The sequence below is a fragment of the Oncorhynchus keta genome, unplaced genomic scaffold (assembly GCF_023373465.1).
Source record: "Oncorhynchus keta strain PuntledgeMale-10-30-2019 unplaced genomic scaffold, Oket_V2 Un_contig_3778_pilon_pilon, whole genome shotgun sequence".
Classification (NCBI taxonomy): Eukaryota; Metazoa; Chordata; class Actinopteri; order Salmoniformes; family Salmonidae; genus Oncorhynchus; species Oncorhynchus keta.
This window is the reverse complement of record NW_026287425.1, coordinates 64,984-77,642: the sequence shown is the minus strand read 5'-3', so window position 1 is coordinate 77,642 and position 12,659 is coordinate 64,984. Positions and strand designations below refer to the sequence as shown.

At 57.8% G+C, this 12,659-nt stretch overlaps 1 pseudogene; it reads left to right on the top strand.

Moving 5' to 3' along the window:
- Window positions 1-12,659, top strand: part of LOC118382675 (rhophilin-2-like) — a 59,913-nt pseudogene that overhangs the window by 42,262 nt on the left and 4,992 nt on the right.

The window sequence follows — 12,659 nt, the reverse complement described above, 5'->3', positions numbered from 1 at the left end:
AGGCTCCACCAGGCTCCATAGTGCCCTACCTGACCAGGCTCCATAGTACCCTACCTGACCAGGCTCCATAGTACCCTACCTTAGACCAGGCTCCATAGTACCCTCTGACCAGGCTCCATAGTGCCCCTGACCAGGCTCCTTAGACCAGGCTCCATAGTACCCTACCTTAGACCAGGCTCCATAGTACCCTCTGACCAGGCTCCATAGTGCCCTCTGACCAGGCTCCATAGTGCCCTCTGACCAGGCTCCATAGTGCCCTCTGACCAGGCTCCATAGTACCCTACCTTAGACCAGGCTCCATAGTACCCTACCTTAGACCAGGCTCCATAGTACCCTACCTTAGACCAGGCTCCATAGTGCCCTACCTTAGACCAGGCTCCATAGTACCCTCTGACCAGGCTCCATAGTGCCCTCTGACCAGGCTCCATAGTGCCCCTGACCAGGCTCCATAGTACCCTACCTTAGACCAGGCTCCATAGTACCCTCTGACCAGGCTCCATAGTGCCCTCTGACCAGGCTCCATAGTACCCTCTGACCAGGCTCCATAGTGCCCTCTGACCAGGCTCCATACCCTTGACCAGGCTCCATAGTACCCTACCTTAGACCAGGCTCCATAGTACCCTACCTTAGACCAGGCTCCATAGTACCCCTTAGACCAGGCTCCATAGTGCCCTCTGACCAGGCTCCATAGTACCCTACCTTAGACCAGGCTCCATAGTACCAGGCTCCATAGTGCCCTCTGACCAGGCTCCATAGTGCCCTCTGACCAGGCTCCATAGTACCCTACCTTAGACCAGGCTCCATAGTACCCTACTGACCAGGCTCCATAGTGCCCTCTGACCAGGCTCCATAGTGCCCTCTGACCAGGCTCCATAGTACCCTACCTTAGACCAGGCTCCATAGTACCCTACCTTAGACCAGGCTCCATAGTGCCCTCTGACCAGGCTCCATAGACCAGGCTCCATAGTACCCTACCTTAGACCAGGCTCCATAGTACCCTACCTTAGACCAGGCTCCATAGTACCCTACCTTAGACCAGGCTCCATAGTGCCCTCTGACCAGGCTCCATAGTGCCCTCTGACCAGGCTCCATAGTGCCCTCTGACCAGGCTCCATAGACCAGGCTCCATAGTGCCCTACCTTAGACCAGGCTCCATAGTACCCTACCTTAGACCAGGCTCCATAGTAGGCCCTACCTTAGACCAGGCTCCATAGTGCCCTACCAGGCTCCATAGTACCTCTGACCAGGCTCCATAGTACCCTACCTTAGACCAGGCTCCATAGTACCCTACCTGACCAGGCTCCATAGTGCCCTACTGACCAGGCTCCATAGTACCCTCTGACCAGGCTCCATAGTACCCTACCTTGACCAGGCTCCATAGTACCTGACCAGGCTCCATAGTACCCTCTGACCAGGCTCCATAGTGCCCTACCTTAGACCAGGCTCCATAGTGCCCTACCTGACCAGGCTCCATAGTACCCTCTACCAGGCTCCATAGTGCCCTCTGACCAGGCTCCATAGTGCCCTACCTGACCAGGCTCCATAGTGCCCTACCTTAGACCAGGCTCCATAGTACCCTACCTGACCAGGCTCCATAGTACCCTCTGACCAGGCTCCATAGTACCCTACCTTAGACCAGGCTCCATAGTACCCTACCTGACCAGGCTCCATAGTACCCTACCTTAGACCAGGCTCCATAGTACCCTACCTTAGACCAGGCTCCATAGTACCCTACCAGGCTCCATAGACCAGGCTCCATAGTGCCCTCTGACCAGGCTCCATAGTGCCCTCTGACCAGGCTCCATAGTACCCTACCTTAGACCAGGCTCCATAGTGCCCTCTGACCAGGCTTTGACCAGGCCATAGTGCCCTCTGACCAGGCTCCATAGTGCCCTCTGACCAGGCTCCATAGTGCCCTACTGACCAGGCTCCATAGTGCCCTACTGACCAGGCTCCATAGTGCCCTCTGACCAGACTCCAGTGCCCATAGACCAGGCTCCTAGTGCCCTCTGACCAGGCTCCATAGTGCCCTACTTAGACCAGGCTCCATAGTGCCCTCTGACCAGGCTCCATAGTACCCTCTGACCAGGCTCCATAGTGCCCTACCTTGACCAGGCTCCATAGTGCCCTACTTAGACCAGGCTCCATAGTGCCCTCTGACCAGGCTCCATAGTGCCCTCTGACCTCCATAGTGCCCTCTGACCAGGCTCCATAGTACCCTACCTGACCAGGCTCCATAGTGCCCTACCTTAGACCAGGCTCCATAGTGCCCTCTGACCAGGCTCCATAGTACCCTCTGACCAGGCTCCATAGTGCCCTCTGACCAGGCTCCATAGTACCCTCTGACCAGGCTCCATAGTACCCTACCTTAGACCAGGCTCCATAGTGCCCTCTGACCTCCATAGACCAGGCTCCATAGTGCCCTACCAGGCTCCATAGTAGACCAGGCTCCATAGTACCCTACCAGGATTAGACCAGGCTCCATAGTGCCCTCTGACCAGGCTCCATAGTGCCCTTGACCAGGCTCCATAGTGCCCTCTGACCAGGCTCCATAGTACCCTCTGACCAGGCTCCATAGTACCCTCTGACCAGGCTCCATAGTACCCTACCTTAGACCAGGCTCCATAGTACCCTACCTTAGACCAGGCTCCATAGTACCCTCTGACCAGGCTCCATAGTACCCTCTGACCAGGCTCCATAGTACCCTCTGACCAGGCTCCATAGTGCCCTCCTGACCAGGCTCCATAGTGCCCTCTGACCAGGCTCCATAGTACCCTACCTTAGACCAGGCTCCATAGTACCCTCTGACCAGGCTCCATAGTGCCCTCTGACCAGGCTCCATAGTACCCTCTGACCAGGCTCCATAGTACCCTCTGACCTCCATAGACCAGGCTCCATAGTGCCCTACTTAGACCAGGCTCCATAGTACCCTCCTGACCAGGCTCCATAGTACCCTCTGACCAGGCTCCATAGTGCCCCTCTGACCAGGCTCCATAGTACCCTCTGACCAGGCTCCATAGTGCCCTCTGACCAGGCTCCATAGTACCCTCTGACCAGGCTCCATAGACCAGGCTCCATAGTGCCCTACCAGGCTCCATAGACCAGGCTCCATAGTGCCCTCCTGACCAGGCTCCATAGTACCCTCTGACCAGGCTCCATAGTACCCTCTGACCAGGCTCCATAGTGCCCTCTGACCAGGCTCCATAGTACCCTCTGACCAGGCTCCATAGTGCCCTACCTTAGACCAGGCTCCATAGTGCCCTCTGACCAGGCTCCATAGTACCCTCTGACCAGGCTCCATAGTGCCCTACCAGGCTCCATAGTACCCTCTGACCAGGCTCCATAGTACCCTACCTTAGACCAGGCTCCATAGTACCCAGGCTCCATAGTGCCCCTGACCAGGCTCCATAGTGCCCTCTGACCAGGCTCCATAGTGCCCTCTGACCAGGCTCCATAGTACCCTACTGACCAGGCTCCATAGTACCCTCTGACCAGGATCCATAGTGCCCTCTGACCAGGCTCCATAGTACCCTCTGACCAGGCTCCATAGTGCCCTCTGACCAGGCTCCATTAGACCAGGCTCCATAGTGCCCTACCTTAGACCAGGCTCCATAGTGCCCTCTGACCAGGCTCCATAGTGCCCTCTGACCAGGCTCCATAGTACCCTCTGACCAGGCTCCATAGTAGACCAGGCTCCATAGTGCCCTCTGACCAGGCTCCATAGTGCCCTCTGACCAGGCTCCATAGTACCCTACCTTAGACCAGGCTCCATAGTACCCTACCAGGCTCCATAGACCAGGCTCCATAGTACCCTACTGACCAGGCTCCATAGTACCCTACCTTAGACCAGGCTCCATAGTACCCTCTGACCAGGCTCCATAGTACCCTCTGACCAGGCTCCATAGTGCCCTACTGACCAGGCTCCATAGTACCCTCTGACCAGGCTCCATAGTGCCCTCTGACCAGGCTCCATAGTACCCTCTGACCAGGCTCCATAGTGCCCTTTAGACCAGGCTCCATAGTGCCCTCTGACCTTAGACCAGGCTCCAGGCTCCATACCTTAGACCAGGCTCCATAGTGCCCTCTGACCAGGCTCCATAGTGCCCTCTGACCAGGCTCCATAGTGCCCTACCAGGCTCCATAGACCCTCTGAGGCTCCATAGTACCCTACCTGACCAGGCTCCATAGTGCCCTACTGACCAGGCTCCATAGTACCCTCTGACCAGGCTCCATAGTGCCCTACCTTAGACCAGGCTCCATAGTGCCCTACCAGGCTCCATAGTACCCTCTGACCAGGCTCCATAGTGCCCTCTGACCAGGCTCCATAGTACCCTCTGACCAGGCTCCATAGTACCCTACCTTAGACCAGGCTCCATAGTGCCCTCTGACCAGGCTCCATAGTGCCCCTCTGACCAGGCTCCATAGTGCCCTCTGACCAGGCTCCATAGTGCCCTTAGACCAGGCTCCATAGTACCCTCTGACCAGGCTCCATAGTACCCTCTGACCAGGCTCCATAGTGCCCTACCTTAGACCAGGCTCCATAGTACCCTACCTGACCAGGCTCCATAGTGCCCTACCAGGCTCCATAGTGCCCTCTGACCAGGCTCCATAGTGCCCTCCTGACCAGGCTCCATAGTGCCCTACTGACCAGGCTCCATAGTGCCCTACCTTAGACCAGGCTCCATAGTACCCTACCTTAGACCAGGCTCCATAGTACCCTCTGACCAGGCTCCATAGTGCCCTCTGACCAGGCTCCATAGTGCCCTACTGACCAGGCTCCATAGTACCCTACCTTAGACCAGGCTCCATAGTACCCTACCTTGACCAGGCTCCATAGTGCCCTCTGACCAGGCTCCATAGTACCCTTAGACCAGGCTCCATAGTACCCTACCTCCATAGACCAGGCTCCATAGTACCCTACCTTAGACCAGGCTCCATAGTGCCCTACCAGGCTCCATAGACCAGGCTCCATAGTACCCTCTGACCAGGCTCCATAGTGCCCTCTGACCAGGCTCCATAGTGCCCTCTGACCAGGCTCCATAGTGCCCTCCAGGCTCCATAGTACCCTACCAGGCTCCATAGTACCCTCCAGGCTCCATAGTGCCCTCTGACCAGGCTCCATAGTGCCCTCTGACCAGGCTCCATAGTGCCCTCTGACCAGGCTCCATAGTACCCTCTGACCAGGCTCCATAGTACCCTCTGACCAGGCTCCATAGTACCCTCTGACCAGGCTCCATAGTACCCTCTGACCAGGCTCCATAGTGCCCTCTGACCAGGCTCCATAGTACCCTACCTTAGACCAGGCTCCATAGTACCCTCTGACCAGGCTCCATAGTGCCCTCTGACCAGGCTCCATAGTGCCCTCTGACCAGGCTCCATAGTACCCTCTGACCAGGCTCCATAGTACCCTCTGACCAGGCTCCATAGTGCCCTCTGACCAGGCTCCATAGTGCCCTCTGACCAGGCTCCATAGTGCCCTCTGACCAGGCTCCATAGTGCCCTCTGACCAGGCTCCATAGTGCCCTCTGACCAGGCTCCATAGTGCCCTCTGACCAGGCTCCATAGTGCCCTCTGACCAGGCTCCATAGTGCCCTCTGACCAGGCTCCATAGTGCCCTCTGACCAGGCTCCATAGTGCCCTCTGACCAGGCTCCATAGTGCCCTCTGACCAGGCTCCATAGTGCCCTCTGACCAGGCTCCATAGTGCCCTCTGACCAGGCTCCATAGTGCCCTCTGACCAGGCTCCATAGTACCCTCTGACCAGGCTCCATAGTACCCTCTGACCAGGCTCCATAGTGCCCTCTGACCAGGCTCCATAGTGCCCTCTGACCAGGCTCCATAGTGCCCTCTGACCAGGCTCCATAGTACCCTCTGACCAGGCTCCATAGTGCCCTCTGACCAGGCTCCATAGTGCCCTCTGACCAGGCTCCATAGTGCCCTCTGACCAGGCTCCATAGTACCCTCTGACCAGGCTCCATAGTGCCCTCTGACCAGGCTCCATAGTGCCCTCTGACCAGGCTCCATAGTGCCCTCTGACCAGGCTCCATAGTACCCTCTGACCAGGCTCCATAGTGCCCTCTGACCAGGCTCCATAGTGCCCTCTGACCAGGCTCCATAGTGCCCTCTGACCAGGCTCCATAGTGCCCTCTGACCAGGCTCCATAGTGCCCTCTGACCAGGCTCCATAGTGCCCTCTGACCAGGCTCCATAGTGCCCTCTGACCAGGCTCCATAGTGCCCTCTGACCAGGCTCCATAGTGCCCTCTGACCAGGCTCCATAGTGCCCTCTGACCAGGCTCCATAGACCAGGCTCCATAGTGCCCTCTGACCAGGCTCCATAGTGCCCTCTGACCAGGCTCCATAGTGCCCTCTGACCAGGCTCCATAGTGCCCTCTGACCAGGCTCCATAGTGCCCTCTGACCAGGCTCCATAGTACCCTCTGACCAGGCTCCATAGTACCCTCTGACCAGGCTCCATAGTGCCCTCTGACCAGGCTCCATAGTACCCTCTGACCAGGCTCCATAGTGCCCTCTGACCAGGCTCCATAGTGCCCTCTGACCAGGCTCCATAGTGCCCTCTGACCAGGCTCCATAGTACCCTCTGACCAGGCTCCATAGTGCCCTCTGACCAGGCTCCATAGTACCCTCTGACCAGGCTCCATAGTACCCTCTGACCAGGCTCCATAGTGCCCTCTGACCAGGCTCCATAGTGCCCTACCTTAGACCAGGCTCCATAGTACCCTCTGACCAGGCTCCATAGTACCCTCTGACCAGGCTCCATAGTACCCTCTGACCAGGCTCCATAGTGCCCTCTGACCAGGCTCCATAGTACCCTCTGACCAGGCTCCATAGTGCCCTCTGACCAGGCTCCATAGTACCCTCTGACCAGGCTCCATAGTACCCTCTGACCAGGCTCCATAGTGCCCTCTGACCAGGCTCCATAGTGCCCTCTGACCAGGCTCCATAGTGCCCTCTGACCAGGCTCCATAGTGCCCTCTGACCAGGCTCCATAGTGCCCTCTGACCAGGCTCCATAGTGCCCTCTGACCAGGCTCCATAGTGCCCTCTGACCAGGCTCCATAGTGCCCTCTGACCAGGCTCCATAGTGCCCTCTGACCAGGCTCCATAGTGCCCTCTGACCAGGCTCCATAGTACCCTCTGACCAGGCTCCATAGTGCCCTCTGACCAGGCTCCATAGTGCCCTCTGACCAGGCTCCATAGTGCCCTCTGACCAGGCTCCATAGTGCCCTCTGACCAGGCTCCATAGTACCCTCTGACCAGGCTCCATAGTGCCCTCTGACCAGGCTCCATAGTGCCCTCTGACCAGGCTCCATAGTGCCCTCTGACCAGGCTCCATAGTACCCTCTGACCAGGCTCCATAGTGCCCTCTGACCAGGCTCCATAGTGCCCTCTGACCAGGCTCCATAGTGCCCTCTGACCAGGCTCCATAGTACCCTCTGACCAGGCTCCATAGTACCCTCTGACCAGGCTCCATAGTACCCTCTGACCAGGCTCCATAGTGCCCTCTGACCAGGCTCCATAGTGCCCTCTGACCAGGCTCCATAGTGCCCTCTGACCAGGCTCCATAGTGCCCTCTGACCAGGCTCCATAGTGCCCTCTGACCAGGCTCCATAGTGCCCTCTGACCAGGCTCCATAGTGCCCTCTGACCAGGCTCCATAGTGCCCTCTGACCAGGCTCCATAGTGCCCTCTGACCAGGCTCCATAGTGCCCTCTGACCAGGCTCCATAGTGCCCTCTGACCAGGCTCCATAGTGCCCTCTGACCAGGCTCCATAGTGCCCTCTGACCAGGCTCCATAGTGCCCTCTGACCAGGCTCCATAGTGCCCTCTGACCAGGCTCCATAGTGCCCTCTGACCAGGCTCCATAGTACCCTCTGACCAGGCTCCATAGTACCCTCTGACCAGGCTCCATAGTGCCCTCTGACCAGGCTCCATAGTGCCCTCTGACCAGGCTCCATAGTGCCCTCTGACCAGGCTCCATAGTGCCCTCTGACCAGGCTCCATAGTGCCCTCTGACCAGGCTCCATAGTGCCCTCTGACCAGGCTCCATAGTGCCCTCTGACCAGGCTCCATAGTGCCCTCTGACCAGGCTCCATAGTGCCCTCTGACCAGGCTCCATAGTGCCCTCTGACCAGGCTCCATAGTACCCTCTGACCAGGCTCCATAGTACCCTCTGACCAGGCTCCATAGTACCCTCTGACCAGGCTCCATAGTACCCTCTGACCAGGCTCCATAGTACCCTCTGACCAGGCTCCATAGTGCCCTCCATAGTGACCAGGCTCCATAGTACCCTACTTTGACCAGGCTCCATAGCACCCTCTGACCAGGCTCCATAGTACCCTCTGACCAGGCTCCATAGTGCCCTCTGACCAGGCTCCATAGTGCCCTCTGACCAGGCTCCATAGTGCCCTCTGACCAGGCTCCATAGTGCCCTCTGACCAGGCTCCATAGTGCCCTCTGACCAGGCTCCATAGTACCCTCTGACCAGGCTCCATAGTACCCTCTGACCAGGCTCCATAGTGCCCTCTGACCAGGCTCCATAGTGCCCTCTGACCAGGCTCCATAGTGCCCTCTGACCAGGCTCCATAGTGCCCTCTGACCAGGCTCCATAGTGCCCTCTGACCAGGCTCCATAGTGCCCTCTGACCAGGCTCCATAGTGCCCTCTGACCAGGCTCCATAGTGCCCTCTGACCAGGCTCCATAGTGCCCTCTGACCAGGCTCCATAGTGCCCTCTGACCAGGCTCCATAGTACCCTCTGACCAGGCTCCATAGTGCCCTCTGACCAGGCTCCATAGTGCCCTCTGACCAGGCTCCATAGTACCCTCTGACCAGGCTCCATAGTGCCCTCTGACCAGGCTCCATAGTGCCCTCTGACCAGGCTCCATAGTGCCCTCTGACCAGGCTCCATAGTGCCCTCTGACCAGGCTCCATAGTGCCCTCTGACCAGGCTCCATAGTGCCCTCTGACCAGGCTCCATAGTGCCCTCTGACCAGGCTCCATAGTGCCCTCTGACCAGGCTCCATAGTGCCCTCTGACCAGGCTCCATAGTGCCCTCTGACCAGGCTCCATAGTGCCCTCTGACCAGGCTCCATAGTGCCCTCTGACCAGGCTCCATAGTGCCCTCTGACCAGGCTCCATAGTGGCCCTCTGACCAGGCTCCATAGTGCCCTCTGACCAGGCTCCATAGTGCCCTCTGACCAGGCTCCATAGTGCCCTCTGACCAGGCTCCATAGTACCCTCTGACCAGGCTCCATAGTGCCCTCTGACCAGGCTCCATAGTGCCCTCTGACCAGGCTCCATAGTACCCTCTGACCAGGCTCCATAGTGCCCTCTGACCAGGCTCCATAGTGCCCTACCTGACCAGGCTCCATAGTGCCCTCTGACCAGGCTCCATAGTACCCTCTGACCAGGCTCCATAGTGCCCTTGACCAGGCTCCATAGTGCCCTCTGACCAGGCTCCATAGTGCCCTCTGACCAGGCTCCATAGTGCCCTACCTTAGACCAGGCTCCATAGTACCCTCTGACCAGGCTCCATAGTACCCTCTGACCAGGCTCCATAGTGCCCTCTGACCAGGCTCCATAGTGCCCTCTGACCAGGCTCCATAGTACCCTCTGACCAGGCTCCATAGTGCCCTCTGACCAGGCTCCATAGTGCCCTCTGACCAGGCTCCATAGTGCCCTCTGACCAGGCTCCATAGTGCCCTCTGACCAGGCTCCATAGTACCCTCTGACCAGGCTCCATAGTGCCCTCTGACCAGGCTCCATAGTGCCCTCTGACCAGGCTCCATAGTGCCCTCTGACCAGGCTCCATAGTGCCCTCTGACCAGGCTCCATAGTGCCCTCTGACCAGGCTCCATAGTGCCCTCTGACCAGGCTCCATAGTGCCCTCTGACCAGGCTCCATAGTGCCCTCTGACCAGGCTCCATAGTACCCTCTGACCAGGCTCCATAGTGCCCTCTGACCAGGCTCCATAGTGCCCTCTGACCAGGCTCCATAGTGCCCTCTGACCAGGCTCCATAGTGCCCTCTGACCAGGCTCCATAGTGCCCTCTGACCAGGCTCCATAGTGCCCTCTGACCAGGCTCCATAGTGCCCCCTGACCAGGCTCCATAGTGCCCCCTGACCAGGCTCCATAGTGCCCCCTGACCAGGCTCCATAGTGCCCCCTGACCAGGCTCCATAGTGCCCCCTGACCAGGCTCCATAGTGCCCTCTGACCAGGCTCCATAGTGCCCTCTGACCAGGCTCCATAGTGCCCTACCTAGTGTCCAGGCTCCATAGCGCCCTCTGACCAGGCTCCATAGTACCCTCTGACCAGGCTCCATAGTGCCCTCTGACCAGGCTCCATAGTGCCCTCTGACCAGGCTCCATAGTGCCCTCTGACCAGGCTCCATAGTGCCCTCTGACCAGGCTCCATAGTGCCCTACCTTAGACCAGGCTCCATAGTACCCTACCTTAGACCAGGCTCCATAGTGCCCTACCTTAGACCAGGCTCCATAGTGCCCTACCTTAGACCAGGCTCCATAGTGCCCTACCTTAGACCAGGCTCCATAGTGCCCTACCTTAGACCAGGCTCCATAGTGCCCTACCTTAGACCAGGCTCCATAGTGCCCTACCTTAGACCAGGCTCCATAGTGCCCTACCTTAGACCAGGCTCCATAGTGCCCTACCTTAGACCAGGCTCCATAGTACCCTACCTTAGACCAGGCTCCATAGTGCCCTACCTTAGACCAGGTCCCGTTGGGATGCACACTGTCAGTCCTATCAAGGTTTGGGGTGTCCATGGTAAGTTTTCACAACAACCTGCCCCTCCCCCTCCAGGGTCCTCTGTCAGTGTTCTCTGCTAAGCAACGGTGGACAGCTCCTCGTACCGTCAGGCTGAGACTGGAGGACAGAGACCTGGGCTTCACCCTGAGAGGAGACCCAGTACCTGTACAGGTTACCTCCCTGGACCCACTCTGCCCTGCCGCTGTGAGTCTGCTATACTACTGGTTACTGGGGGGGAAGGGTTAGGCTGACGCACACGTAGGCTAATGGGGGGAAGGGTTAGGCTGACCCACACTTAGGCTAAAGGAGGGAAGGGTTAGGCTGACCCACACTTCGGCTAATGGGGGGAAGGGTTAGGCTGACCCACACTTAGGCTAATGGGGGGGAAGGGTTAGGCTGACCCACACTTAGGCTAAAGGAGGGAAGGGTTAGGCTGACGCACACTTAGGCTAAAGGAAGGAAGGGTTAGGCTGATGCACACTTAGGCTAATGGGGGGAAGGGTTAGGCTGACGCACACTTAGGCTAAAGGAGGGAAGGGTTAGGCTGACGCACACTTAGGCTAATGGGGGGAATGGTTAGGCTGACGCACACTTAGGCTAATGGGGGGAAGGGTTAGGCTGACGCACACTTAGGCTAATGGAGGGGGAGGGTTAGGCTGACGCACACTTAGGCTAATGGGGGGGAAGGGTTAGGCTGACGCACACTTAGGCTAATGGGGGGAAGGGTTAGGCTGACGCACACTTAGGCTAATGGGGGGAAGGGTTAGGCTGACGCACACTTAGGCTAATGGGGGAAGGGTTAGGCTGACCCACACTTAGGCTAATGGGGGGAAGGGTTAGGCTGACCCACACTTAGGCTAATGGGGGGAAGGGTTAGGCTGACCCACACTTAGGCTAATGGGGGAAGGGTTAGGCTGACCCACACTTAGGCTAAAGGAGGGAAGGGTTAGGCTGACGCACACTTAGGCTAAAGGAGGAAGGGTTAGGCTGATGCACACTTAGGCTAATGGGGGAAGGGTTAGGCTGACGCACACTTAGGCTAATGGGGGGAAGGGTTAGGCTGACCCACACTTAGGCTAATGGGGGGAAGGGTTAGGCTGACCCACACTTAGGCTAATGGGGGAAGGGTTAGGCTGACCCACACTTAGGCTAATGGGGGGGAAGGGTTAGGCTGACGCACACTTAGGCTAATGGGGGAAGGGTTAGGCTGACGTTGTTGTCTGGGGGAAGGTGAACTCCACCACAGTCTAGGCTAATGGGGGAAGGGTTATCTGGAGCACACTTCCAGGCAATGGGGGAAGGGTTAGGCTGACGCACACTTAGCACTGGGGGAAGGGTCAGGACTGACGCAAAGATGGCTAATGGGGGAAGGGTTAGGAGACCCACACTTAGGCTAATGGGGGAAGGGTTAGGCTGACACTTAGGCTAAAGGAAGAAAGGGTTAGGCTGACAAAGCCACTTAGGCTAATGGAGGGGAAGGGTTAGGGGGTCTGACGCACACTTAGGCTAATGGGGGAAGGGTTAGGCTGACCTCCCCACTTTGGCTTTAAAGGAGGGAAGGGTTAGCTGATGCACACTTATGCTAATGGGGGAAGGGTTAGGCTGACAATCACTTAGGGGCAATGGAGGGAAGGGTTAGGCTGACGCACACTTAGGCTAAAGGAGGGAAGGGTTAGGCTGACGCACACTTAGGCTAATGAGGGGGAAGGGTTAGGTCTGACGCACATTTAGCCTCAAGGAGGAAGGGTTGTGTGCTTAGGGTTGTTGTCCTGTTGGAAGGTGAACCTCCACCACAGTCTGAGGTCCTGAGCGATCTGGAGCAGGTTTCCATCAATGATCTCTCTGTACTTTACTCCGTTCATCTTTCCCTTGATCCTGA